Source organism: Castor canadensis, chromosome 7 (genome assembly GCF_047511655.1).
Source record: "Castor canadensis chromosome 7, mCasCan1.hap1v2, whole genome shotgun sequence".
Classification (NCBI taxonomy): domain Eukaryota; kingdom Metazoa; phylum Chordata; class Mammalia; order Rodentia; family Castoridae; genus Castor; species Castor canadensis.
The window spans coordinates 67,440,362-67,454,050 of NC_133392.1; positions in this window are offsets into that span (position 1 = coordinate 67,440,362).

Below are 13,689 nucleotides of genomic sequence, written 5' to 3' on the forward strand. Positions count from 1 at the left end.
ACCCTTTCAGGCCTGCTCCCTGGCTTGTGTCCTCTCTGAATGACTTCTTACATCTAGTCTATCTCGGTCCCTTGTTTGGGTTAGCTTCCTTTAAATGGGGGCTCTCAAGGGTACCTGTTCTGCTGCCCTGACAGGCTATTTTTTGACTCTCAAAAGGATTGAAAAGTCAAAATTGAAGTGCCAAACAGCTGAGACAGGAAGCAAGAACTTGGCTTTAAATTGTGGCCAGTTGTGCTATTGAACTTAAAGAGTCTTGAGGATTCTGCACCTAGTTGACAGTACCAGACAGCACTTTGCTGCCAGTAGGCTTTGGAAGAGCATAAGAATGCAAGGTTTATTGGGCACTGGTGGTTCAAACCTATAATCTTAGCTACTTGGGAAACTGAGATGAGGAGGATTGCAGTTTGAGGCCGAGTAGTTCCTGAGATCCTGATCTCCAAAAATAACCAGAGAAAAAGGCCTGGAGGTGTGATGCAAGCAGTAATCCCTGCTTTGCAAGTCGGATGCCCTGGGTTCAAACCCCAGTCCCACAACAAAAAAAATTAAGGTTGCTTTTACTAAGCAGAATCAACAAAGAGCCCTGGTGGGAAGCTGTGTTTTAATGAGCCCTGGGATTGAACCCAGGGTCTGTGCATACAAGGTGGGTGCTCTACCATTGACCTACATCCAGCCTCAGGGTCTGAAGAGTGGTGAGAAGAGAGGCTAGAGATGGTTCTGAAAAAGGGGCACTTACTGCCCAGTGAATCTCTGCTGCTTTTGGTTTGCCTTAATATAGCACCCTTGAGTTTTGTTTGTACCTGGATGTGTCCTAGAAATCTGGCAGCTTTTACCTATCCTTTTCTTCCTTGGCAAGTTGATTATTTTGGACTGCTCTTAAGACAGCATCTTATAACCATACTCTTGGAGCTGAGGCAGGTGCTGTTGTAAACCATATGATCAGTGATCTTCATAATCTGCAATAAACCTGAGATGCAGGTCTTAAACCTACATTGGACTGTTAAGCAATTTAACAAGTTCTCTCTGCCCCTAAAGTGGTGGAGCTAGGTTTGGGATGCAACTGTGTGACACCAAAGCATCCCTGTGCATTTATTTACTCATTCACTCATACTGAGCAGCTGCTTGCTTTTGGGCATATAGTGGTGTATGACTTGTGATTTATCTACCTCTTTTGTTCTTGGGTGCCATTCGCCTTGGGACTGTTGAACAGCTATTGGGTTGCCAAATACCCCATTTACTGAGTTGCTATGGGCACCGGTCCCTTTTATGGGGCCGGCAGAGCTAAGGTAAAGAAGCTGTCCCTGCCCTTACAGCCAAGAGTATAAACTCAGGATCTCATGGCCCTGGCTCCTGTTCCTTACCATGGAGTAGCAGGCAGTGAGTGCATGGATTGTGGCATAATAGGAATCTAGAGCCAGGATCAGTTTAGGAGGCTGGGTCCTGGAAGATTTCTGGGAGAGTGGTACATTATCAGGGCAAGAGACGTGATCTGGTTTGGTTGCAGAGGTCTCATTTGAGACCATGGAAGATGGGAAAAAAGCACACAGCTGTGAAACCAGCAATTCTGTAGGGGCAGAGGGAATGAGATGAGAAGGTGGGAGAGTAGAGTGCCGGTGGGCACTCTTGTATCATGATGGAAGGCCCTGCATGATTTTGGTAGCTTCTAGCAGAGTTTGCAAAGTGTGTTTCCGGTTGGAGGAGTTCCATTTCAAAAATAGATTTTAGGTTGGCTGCACAAGCACAGAAGTATGCCACTTGATTCTTTTGTGCTGGCAAAGCAAAGAGCTGTCAAGTCCCAGAACTCTGCAGTGGGTTCCATACACACATTCACCTTCCCTTCCCCATCCATCTGCCCTTGAGATTCTTGTATGCCAGATGTGAGACCCCCCCCCCCATCCCAGTGACCTCAGGCTGGGTGGGAGTTAGGTTATAGATGAGATCTTGGTGGGAAGGGAGACTGGGGACATCAGTGGGGGACAGGCCAGGGAGGGCCTTGTATGCCTGGCTAAGAACTTTCTTTGTTCCGTATTTCGGTTGAGGAAAAGAAAATGCTGGAGAGCTAGATGTTCAGTGGATCAAGCATCCTTATCACATGCTGAATTCCTCTTCACTGGAAATACTTTAGCTCTCTGACGTGTATCAGAGATTTGTGCAGCAGGATGGGATGGTGGTGGTGGTGGTGGTGGAGATGAGGTACCATCCAAGCAATGTAGCTAGGATAAATGACCAGTTTCTGATCCTCAGCAGGAGCTGTGGGCAAGCAAAGGACTTTTCCTTTGGACTCCCATTTTCCCTATCTTTATGTCCAGTGCAAGGGCTAGTTGAATAGTTCCCATGCCTGCTTCCTGAGGGCTCGCTAGAAATATAAATGCCCAACCTCTTGCCTCAAATATTCCCTTAGTAGGTCTGGGCAGCACTTGTGTATCTGAAACTTTAATGACTTCCCAGGTTTGGGAGGTTTTAGGCTAAAGTTTCTTCAAGGTTCTTTCTACCAGAATTCTGTTTCTAGTAGGACACTGTTTCTGTCTTCAAGAAGCTGGCAAATGAATGGTAATACTATTACTACTACTACTAATAGTGACGATGGAATAGCAAAGTTTAGTAAGTGCATACTCTATGCCAGGTATTGAGCTAAGTGTGCTGTAGGAATTTACTTTTTATAAACACTCTGAGGGAGGTACTCCTAACTCCCATTTTACAGATGAGGAAATTGAGGCTCAAAGAGGTCAAGGAACTTGATCAAAGTTACACTGCTCTGATGTTCCCTGATGAGCCTGGGGCCTTTGGGGAACCTCTCACCAAGGAGCTAGACTTTGTGCTGAATCTTGATGAGTGTGTAGGGGCCAGGTAAGGCAGTGTTCCTCCAGGTGTGATCAGTACAAATGTTACCAGCATTGTCTGGGGACCTGTTACAAATGCAAGCTCTGGGCACCACCCTGGAGCCAAAGAATCCGTGAGGGTGGCACCCAGGAACCTGTGTTCACAAGCCCTAAGGTCATTCTGGTGCCCCCTAAGGTTAGAACCTCCAAGCAAGGGGAGGGGAGACCAGGAAGGAGTCCATAGATTGTCCCGTCTCTAGCATTTTTTGTAGATTAAAGCGGTCCCCCTATTGACTCCCACAAGGGGGCACTGTGGGCACAGGCTTGAAAGCTGCCTGCTTTGTTGTCAGGGCCTCTACCCTTTTGGAAGTGTGAAGAAAGCCTGATGCCAGATCAACTGGAGGGGTCAGTCTTTCTTCTCTGAGAAGGTCTTTTGGGGGTGGTAATCTAGTTTATTGGATTCAGCCCTCGTAGGGAACCTGAACCAGGAGGGCTTACTGCTGTTCACACGTGCGTAGTGATGTCCACCTGTGTGTGGCAAGGTCTCCTCAGATCCTGCGCAAACAGATTTCCCTTTTATAGCTGCTGAGCCAGGCAGCTTGCAGTTTCCTTGCGGGGAAGAGCACTAGAACTCCAGCAGCTGATTGTGGGTCAGCATACAGCTCCCTACAGTACTGTGTCTCCATCTTTTTCTTTGATAGTCTTGGGTGAGGGGCTGGGTGCTGGGTCTAGGACCTGTCTTCAGCTGTCACTCTGCCCCACCACACTTTGGGATCTGGGGCAATTTCTCCTTTCACCTCTGGGCCTCAGTTTCCTACAGCAGGATGAGGGAGGGAGTGGCTCTGAGAAAGCATCTTTCTCTCCATATCTAAAATCCTGCCCCAGAGTTGAGGAAGAGACTGACTTGTGCTGCTCAAAGACCTGGGATTGCAGGGGAGCTGTAAGCCTGGTGACAAGGCATCCATCTCCTGTATCCATTTAAGTATGCGTTTCCAGGGACTTGCTGTAAGGCAGTAAGGTGGGACCTATCAAATTGGATTTTTTAAAAAGTTCAGATCTTTAGACACCCAGGATTTGCCTCTGTAGATTTCTGTTCTGTATTACTTGGAAGGAAAGATTTATACCATGTTCTCCTCCTCTCAGCCGCAGTGTGTATTTCTTCCGAGAATACATTGCCTTGGAGGGGCTTTGGCATTCACCTCATTAATCCAAGGATTGGCGTCCTCTGTTCACAGGGGCTGCTCATCCAGCCGAGCCACTTGGCCTGGGCAGGAGTGCTGAACATGTGTGCACAGACAAGAGCCATAAGGGGACTCCAGACTGGGTCTGGCCTGTCCCTCTGCTGGCTCCTACTGTCTGTGATGTTCAGAGAGTTTGGTTAGAAATTGTCCAACCCACAAACAAGACTATTGAGCTCCAGCCTTCCTCAGCGCAGGAGACCTGTTAAGATGTCTGTCCACCAGTCTCCTTGGAGAAGCAAAGGAAAGCTCTGTGGTTCCACTGGCCCATCGTGTAGCATGGAGATACTGGTGCATTTTCTTCTGGCCACGGCACAGAGTGGTTAGGTGACTTCCCCAAGTCCCTCAGCTCATTAATGGTGGGGAGGACTGGGCTTCAGGTAGAGTTACCTGAGCTCACTCCCACACACAAGTTTGGCAGTATTAGGATCAAACCCAGGGCTTTGCACACACTAGGCTAGCACTCTAACAGTGAGCTATGATCCCAGCCTACTTCCTTATATTTTTAAGGTTACAAGGCACTGTGGTGTTGTCTAGGGAAACTTTTCCATGCTGTCCAGCTCATTGTCCTTTGTCATCCTGCAGTCTACAACTGGGAAGATGAGGCCTGACACATCTACCCATGGTGCTTCATCATTGTCTTAGATAAGGGTTAGGAGGAAGCCAGAACAGCGAGGACACCAACAGCTCACATAAGAAGTCCTCAAGTCACTGAGGGGATGTTGGGGTTGTTGGATGCAGCAGTTCCAAAGAGTCAACAGAGACCCACACAGTTTCTCCTTTCATTTTGCTGTTTTGGTATGGTGCCATTCTGTGGGATGTACCAATCACAGTTGGGCTAACAGTGTTGAGGCTGGGTGAGGAAGGAAGTGCTTAGCATAGGAAATCTGAGAAGAGCATCTCACTTGGGGTGGTACAAGTACAGGGTCAGCCCTTCTTGACCCCCAGAAACCCTCACCCTAGTCCTGGATTTGGAAGAGGTCACCCATTGTCCACACAGGCCTGAGCAGAAGTCACCTGAGTCATGTCTGCTGCTATTCCTTTGGCTGGGGCTTGGTCTCCTGGCATACCTAGCTAACTGGCAGTGAGGCTGGGGAATGTAAGCCAGCTCTAGCCTAGGTCAAGGTTGGGAGAACAGTCTGGGGACAACACCAGTCTGTGCCATGGCAGGAGAAGAAAGTGGATGCTTTGTAGGCACCCTTTGGATAGAGCATCTCAAGCACAAGGGGGAATTTATTGGAAGACTGGCAGGTGTCTAACAGAACCAAAAAGCAGGCTGTGGCAGCCCTGCTGGAGTTGGTGGGGGAAGATCATTCCAGAATAAATCAACTTTATGTTCTGATTTTTCTCCATCCCCTCCAGCACTTGTGAGTATGTGTACTTTCAATTTTAGCCACCCCATTAAGGGTGAGGTGGCAGCCCATGATGGGTTTTTTGGTTTGTTTCTGGTGGTACTGGGGCTTACTTTTTTTTGGTGCTCTGGGATTTGAACTCAGGGCTTTGTGCTTGATAGGCAGGTGCTCTACCACTTGACCCACAACTCCAGCCCATTTTTCTCTGGTTGTTTTTGAGATAGGTTCTCACTTTTTTCCCTAGGCTGGGCTCCATGATCCTGTTGTTTTAGGGTTCCCGCTGTTGCTGGGATGATAGGCACACAGCATTATGCCCAGCTTTTTACTGTTCAGATCGGGTCTTGAGAATGTTTTTCTTTTTTTTTTTTTTTTGGTGGGACTAGGGTTTGAACTCAGGGCTTTACAAAGCAGGTGCTCTACTGCTTGAGCCACACCTCCAGTCCATTTTGCTATGGTGATTTTATTTTATTTTGCAGTACAGGGGCTTGAACTCAGAGCCTATACATTGAGCCACTCTACCAGCCCTTTTTGTAATGCTTTTTTTTTTTTGAGATAGTCTTGCGAACTCTGCCTGGGCTGGCTTTAAACTGCAATGCTCCTGATCACTGCCTCCTGAGTAGCTAGGATTACATGTGTAAGTCACTGGCACCCAGCTTATTTTATTTTACTTTTTGGTGGTACTGGGGTTTGAATACAGAGCCACATGCTTGCTAGGCAGGAACTGTACCCCTTGAGCTACTCTACCAGCCCCTACTGTTCTTATTTTTGAAATGGGGTTTCTGTAACTATTTGCTTGGGCTAGCCTCAAACTCCTCCCAATTAGCTAGGATTACAGGTGTGAGCAGCTGGAGTCTGGCTGTGGGTGCTTCCCGCTCCCCCCCCCCCCCGAATTGGCCTGGATTTGCCGTCTTCCCAATCTCAGTCTACAGCGTAGCTGGGATGACAGGTGCACACCACTGTTCCCAGATATTGGTTGAGATGGAGGGGCTTGCAAACTTTTCAAGGCTAGCTTTGAACCTTGATCCTCCCAAGTAGTTAGAATTACAGGCATGAGTTATCCATGCCTAGCTTGTTTGTTTTTTGAGATAGGGTCTCACTATGTAGACCAGGCTGGCCTCAATCCAGAGATTCTCCTGCTTCAGCCCCCTGAATGCTGGTATCTCAGGCATGTGCCACAATGCCCTGGCTGATGTTTTTTTTCTCTTTTTCTGGTGCTGGGGATCAAACTTAGCATGCATGCAAACACATGTTATACCATTGAGCTACATCCCAAGCCCTCGTTACGGTTTTGATTTGCATTTCATAACTCTTCTGAGCATCTTTTCATATGCTTATCAGCTATTTTTATGTCTTTAGAAAAAAGTCTATTCGAATCTTTTGCCCATTTTAAAACTGAGTTACTTGTCTTTTTATTGTTGAATTGTAAGGGTTCTTTCTGCTTTGTTTTTGTTTTCCAGTGCTCAGGGCCTGCAAGTACTCTACCTCTGAGCTACATCTCCAGACCCTAAGGGTTCTTTATATGTTTTAGATATAGGTCTCTGTTCAGATACGTGATTTGGAAGTGTCTTTCCTCATTCTATGGGTTGTTTTACTTTCCTAATGGCATCCTTTGAAAGGCAAGTGTTTTGGGTCTGACACTGTAACTTAGTGGTAGAGCACTTGCCTTGCATGTTCAAGGCCCTGGGCTCGATCTCCAGTGCTGCACCAAAAGACAAAACAAAACAAGTTAGCAAAAACAAAAAAAAGGCAAATACTTAAAATTTTGATGAATTCCAAGTTAATTATTTTTCTTTTGTCACTTGTGTTTTTAACATTATATCTAAGAAAACATTGTCTAACCTGAGGTCACAAAGATTTACCCTTATGTTTTCTTTTGTGAGACTTATAAGTTTTAGCTCTTATATTTAGGTCTGTGGTCCATTTTGAGTTAATTTGGGTAGATGGTGTGAGGAAGGGATCTGACCTCATTGTTTGTATGTAAATATCTGGTTGTCCTAGCACCATTTGTTGAAGAGACCATTCTTTCCTCATTGAATTGTATACTAGCACCTTGTTGAAAGTCCATCGACTCTGTTGCCACTTTCTGGGTTTCCTGTCCTTAGAAACTGCTGCTAAGAGTCTTTCCCCATGAGACTTTGAATGTAACAGTAATACCTTTGTTTTCTTGAGCACTGTTTACTGTGCTCATGTATATGTGTGTGTATGTAACTGTTGTTTTCACAAGTTTTGCAAGGTGGAAATTATTGTCCCCATTTTAGAGATAAGCAAACTGAAATTTATGGTTTAAGCCACAGGCTGCGAGTCACTCGTAAGTGGCAAAGCTGGACTTAAGCATAGGTCAGTGTGGCTCCAATGACTGGCTCCTCCCTATCCTGTGGTGCTCTATTCCCAGGCGGTCCCACCCTGGAGTTCTTTGGGTCATGACCAACCAAATATATCTATAGCAGGATTATGATCTAACACCTAAATATAGATAATATATTTTTACAGTAGGATTTCACTGTGTGATGTGAATGCTTAAAAAAAAAAAAAAAAGCACATGTTGCCCCAGATGGCTCCTGAAATGAGGGGCCAGGGTCCTGCCCTGCCCTGACCTGTGTCATGTTAGTTTTGGAAGCCATAAAGAGGAGCCTATTCAGAAAAGATTGCCAAGGAGGACCTGTCCTCAGTGGTACATGTGGTCTACTTGAAGGGGTTGGGGAGTGTTCAGCTGGACACGAGAAGGCAGTGGTTTAGGTCAGGGGCTGCCCTGTGGGACAAAGGTGAGATTTGTCCTGGAGTGTGAAAGACATGGGGAAATGGGCTCAAAACTCAGAGCTAATGGAAGAAGCCGGGGTCTTCTTGGGGGCAGTGAGCTTCCTGTCACTGGTAGTAGATGGTCTGGCTGCTTCCTTGGTGGGATTGCTACAGAGCCTCTGGGTCTATGGTGACATACAGGCCTGAGGGGTTTTAGGGTCTCCTTTATCACCCAAAGCCTGCGCATCATGGCTTCTGATTTTATGGGGACTTCCTGTTCATGTAACTGGGATTGCTCCCAGCCCAGATCTGTCATGTCTCGCCAATCCCAAGGGCTAAATTTGGAATTTAATAACAACACTTTGGATTTATGTAGCCTGTTTCCTTGGAGGCACTTCATCTGTTATCCCATTAATTTTCATAATGTCCCTGGGCGGAAGGTGAGGGAGGGTGAGAGAGGAGAAGGGATCTTTCTGGCTTCACATCTTGAAGGTATAAAGGAGATGGCTGGAATAGGAGCAAGCCAGGGACTGGGTGCATGGCCAGCATCCCTGCCCTCTGGCTTGCCCCTCACCAAGAATAGGCTGCCTATGGGTAAAGGGTACATCTCCCCATCTGATGCTTATGTCTCAGGCATAGTATGTTGGCATCTCAATTCTACAAAGTTCAAGACACACTCATTGGGTATAAATTTCTTGATCAATGCAGGTGGGTGGATGTGAAGGTGAGCAAGATAGAGCCTGAGCCCCAAGGTGCAGGGGACAGATCAATGTGTCTACCATACCACCTGGTAGAGGGAATGGTCCACAGGCAGCAGAATGGCTTGTGTTAGAGGGTAGAATATGTGAGCTCAGTTTGAAGTGTGTTGGAACAAATCCTCAAATCCTAGATTTGCAGTCTGGGACTCACAGTTCCAGTCTGGTTTCCTACCTTCTAGTCATATTATGTGGGTGTTGTCCTTGCTGTGACTCACTTCCCAAGGGAGTTTTGCCTGTGATGATCTGTAGGATCCTAAGACCCTGATTGGAATGCTGCTGGATGGTGAACCTGAGCCTGCCCAGAGGGGACATGGACTTGTTTTGGGAAGGTTGATCAGGAATGGAGGGAGGAGCCAGGGGGAGGGCTCTTGGCTTTGGGGTTCATGTCTACTCCACACTTTTCTGTCATCACTCCCTCTCTCTCATGTGTACCTGACTTTTACATCCTTCGTGGGGCTCTATTCCTTTAAGCCTTGGCATTTGGACTTCAGACGGGCTTGATGATTGTTCCTTCCTCCAGTGGGGAACCTTTTAGCTGGGCTTTAACTACTGTGTCTTTCCAGGCACTAGGTGAGAAAGGTGCGGAAACCCAGGGCCACACGTTATAGCATGTGGCAGCAGGAAGGTACCTTGAAAATCATTTGGTACTACCCTTTCCTTCTCCCTTTTATAAGGGAATTGGGGTTTGGCATTGCAAGTGAGGGGAAGAATGTTCCAGGAAGAGATAGTAACAGGTGCCTTGATGTGGAGGCAAAAAAGATAGGTGATGGGCCTGTGGGGGAGAAATGCCAGGTTGGGAAGTATATGGAAAGGGCTGGAGGTGTGGGTGAGGCCAGTTGTGTAGGGGACTGTAACAGGAGATTACAGGTAGCTTTGCCTGGACAGAAGATGTAAAACACTTTAGGTGTGCCTTTTATGAGGAACCCTGGTCAGAAGGGGAGCCCCCAGTAATCCCTCTTCATCTTCTCCCCCTATGGCAACTCAGTTCTCCACCTGCTCAGGTTGAAAGCCTTGTTAGCAGCCTGGACCCTGTCTTTTACACTCTACATCCTGCCCATCAACAAATCTTTTTGGTTTTTCCTCCAAAACGTATCTGTAAAAATACATCTTCTCACCACTCCATGGGCCTCTGGCCAAGCCAGTGCCATCTCTCAACTATGTCATTGTGGTGACTGTCTCACTGTGCTCCTGACTGTACCTTTGTTCCTTCAGTTTCTTCTGCACTAAGCAGCCAGAGTGGCATTATGAAAACGTGGGTCTTATGAACCTGCTCCCTGTCCCGAACCCTTTGCATCTCACCCAGATGGACACAGAAACCTTGTATGGATCCCCGCCTCACCCCCGCCACCACCAAAACAACCTGGCCTGTGCCCCTCCTGGCAGTTGCCCCATCTGCCATAGCTGCTCCTGAAATTTAGAGTTTGTTTTGGCTTTCCTTTTTACTCCTCAGCATTCACTTTTAGTATCTTTTGTTTATTGATTGCTTCTCCACTAGAAAGGAAGTGCATAAAGGCAGAGATGTTTGTGGTATATGGGTGTAATTTGGCTGTTTGGGAGGGATTGGGTTAGAACAGGGACAGGAAGAGCAGCCAGCTATGGCAGGAGTCTGACAAGAGCTGCTGAGGGTCCATGGATCTGTGAGGTGCCAAGGTCTAGAAGCATCCCCCATGGTGAATGTGAACTGTAGTTGAGAAGAGCCTTTAGATTCCATTTTCCAATCCTATCTTTGTCCATATGGAGAAACTGAGGCACACAAAGAGAATTCCCGTCTAAGTTAGAGATGGGGGCAACTCCACCCCTCTCCCAGTAAACTCAAGTATCTGTTAGTGAGCTCTGTGCTGTGTTGAGGGCCTATCATTGTGACTTGGGACACATTCCAAAGTACTTTCTTAGTAGTTACCTTGGGGTTGATGAATAAAAGTTGGCTCCTACTCTGGGGTACTGACAGGTTGGAAGCTGATATGCTGGCTTAGTGGTTCAAGGAAAGACAGATCTTGAAGAATCTTCTAGTTGCTTCTCTAGGAGTTCAGTCTTATCACCTATTGTTCTCCACTATTTGTATATCTTGGGGGGAAGGCTCTTGATTGGTCTAAGCCAATGAAATTATGGCATGTGTAGTTTAGGAATAAGAAGTGACAAGACCTCAGCCAATCAACACATGGGATTGCCTCTGGCCAAAGTGATGGTGGATTGAGGTTGGTCTAATCAGAGGTGGTGAGAAGACTTGATTGGGAAGTGCTGTCTCTCTTGCTCAAATGGTGTGATGTGAAACTTGAGGCTTGGAACCTGCGCAGACATTTTGTTATAATGAGGGAAGACTGCTTGAGGCTAGAGTTGACATTTGGTGCAGGGCAGAACTGAGAGGATGGTAGGGACAGCCAGAGCCTTGATCAAACCTACCTGAAGAATCCATACTTCTGGATTCCAGTTTTGGAAGCTAATAAATTTTATTTAAGGTACATAATTGTTAAATACACTGTGTAAAGGTTGTTTGAGTTGATTTATCTGTTATTTGTCATTAGAATATCTTTTTAAAAATTTTAATAGAAATCATATTGTATTAAAGATTATTCTATGAGCGAGTTCTGTAACATAGTTGGGAGTAAGGCCTATGTTAGCCTTACCATCCCAGCACACAGACTAAAAGCAATGAAAGGAAAAACAGATAATTATGTCACAGGTAATTATAGACAGACACACAGCCAAGTTGAGCAAAACAAAAACAGTCTCTTGGGTGGATCATGGATTAGATAAAAATCATTTACTTGTCTGGACTCCACTCTAAAGATCTGGTTTCATGTCTTTCTCTATGTTACTCATGGATTCCAGGAGTTGTGGAAAATTCTCATCTTTCTTTGACCAACAGAAAGATGCAATAAACAGAGTGACAAGGTCCAGAATCAGGGCCCGTGGAGGGGTGTGATGAGTTCCTGTGGCCCTGCGTATTCCTGGTGTTGTCAGAAAAACATCCTAGCTGGTATTTGGATGATGGCAGTGATGGGAGGTCTTGGTGGGGAGCCCCAAGTGGTCTTTGGAAATGTGCTCCAAAGCTCTGCCCGAGTTCCTGCTCCTCAGAGAACCTTTTCAGGAAGTGCTTTGAGTGGTTTCTTCCTGAGGTGGGCCAGCGTGGGCTGCCAGCATGGATCCTAGCACTCTTAGGAGCATGGGGAGAAATCTGTCTTTCTGCAGAGTCACCATAGTCACTGTCTTACAGAAGCCTGCCTGAGGATGAAGGAGACATCTGGACCAGAGTAGAGCTCTTTTTTTCTCTCCTTTCTTTCCCACTGTGGATACTTGCTCTCTTGGGAGGGTCTTACTCAGTGGAAATGGCACATGTCACATTATTGCCTGAAGTTCCAGCACATACCTGGGATACAGTGAGCACTTGCTAGAGCCATAGTGGCTTTGTGAAAAAGCCTTTATTTCTCTTTGCCTCTTGGTGGGTGGTGACCGATGGTCTCCTTCCTGGAATATTTACAAATGTATAAAAAGCATGAATTTATAAGCCAGGTGTTCCAGTACATACCTGTAATCAACACTCAGGAGGCTGAGGCAGGAAAATTGTAAGTAGAGGCCAGCCTGGGCTACATAGTAAGACCCTGTCTCAAAACAAACAAATAAATAAGAACCAAAAATAAAAATAAAACCATGACCAGGCACCAGTGGCTCATGCCTGTAATCGTAGCTACTCAAGAGGCAGAGATTAGGAGGATTCAGATTCGAAGAAAGCCCCTCGCAAATAGTTGGAGAGACCCCCATCTTGAAAATACCCAACACAAAACAGGGTCGGCAGAGTGGCTCAAGTGGTAGAGCACCTGTCTAACAAGCAAGAGGCCCTGGGCTACCAAAAAAAACTCCTACAAACTTAAAAGAAAACCAAGTCTACTCAAGGAAATTTAGCAAAATATGTAAACATTTGTGATGAAATAACACAACTTTTTTTTTCCCCCAAACTATGGGGTTTGTCGTCTACATTCACAACTGAAAAATCTTAAACTGAAAAAAGAGAGGTGATTTTTTTTTTTCCCATCCATATCTTGGCTCTCTTGCATTCTATCCATGGAACCCATGGGATGTCTGTGGGCCCCAAGTTAAGAACCACTAAGTGACAGGCAATTTAAAAAAATACTTGCACATATGTGTGTATATATGTGAAATTATGAAAATGTATGCACCTACATAACTACTTAATGGGATCTTGCTACCTCCACACACAGATACAGGGGCTACCTCTTACTTCCCCAGGTGGGCCTACCATGCTCAGAGAGATGCTGTATGTGTGTGCACAGGTGCACACCCACATCTGGCACATGGAGTCTCATGTGCACATCCTCCTAAAAGTGTACACACAGCTGACATGTCTGCCTGTGGAGCTGTAGGGATACATACACACACAGCCTGTGGACACATACCTGGCTCTACCTAGAGCTTCCGGTACACAAGGACACACAATCCTAGGAAATAGGCAGGGTAGACAGAGCCCCTGGGCTCAGCATGGCCACTTTATGGCAGCTAGCATGGACAGAAGAAGTCAAAGTCACACTGTCTGGACACTGCCCACAGGCACCAACGAGGCTCAGTCCAGGAGGACAAGAAGTACTGTGTAGTCCACTCTCCCAAGGCACAAACCAAAGACCCAGCACAAGTCTGCTTCTTACTAGAGGACAGAGACTCGGATGCCATTACTGTGCCCCTACGAGTGGACTGCCAAGGAGCCCTCAAACTTGGGCTTGTCTGACCCCAAGGGGGCAGTGAGCCTGTGGGCCCAGTACAGTGCTGGGGTGCCCTT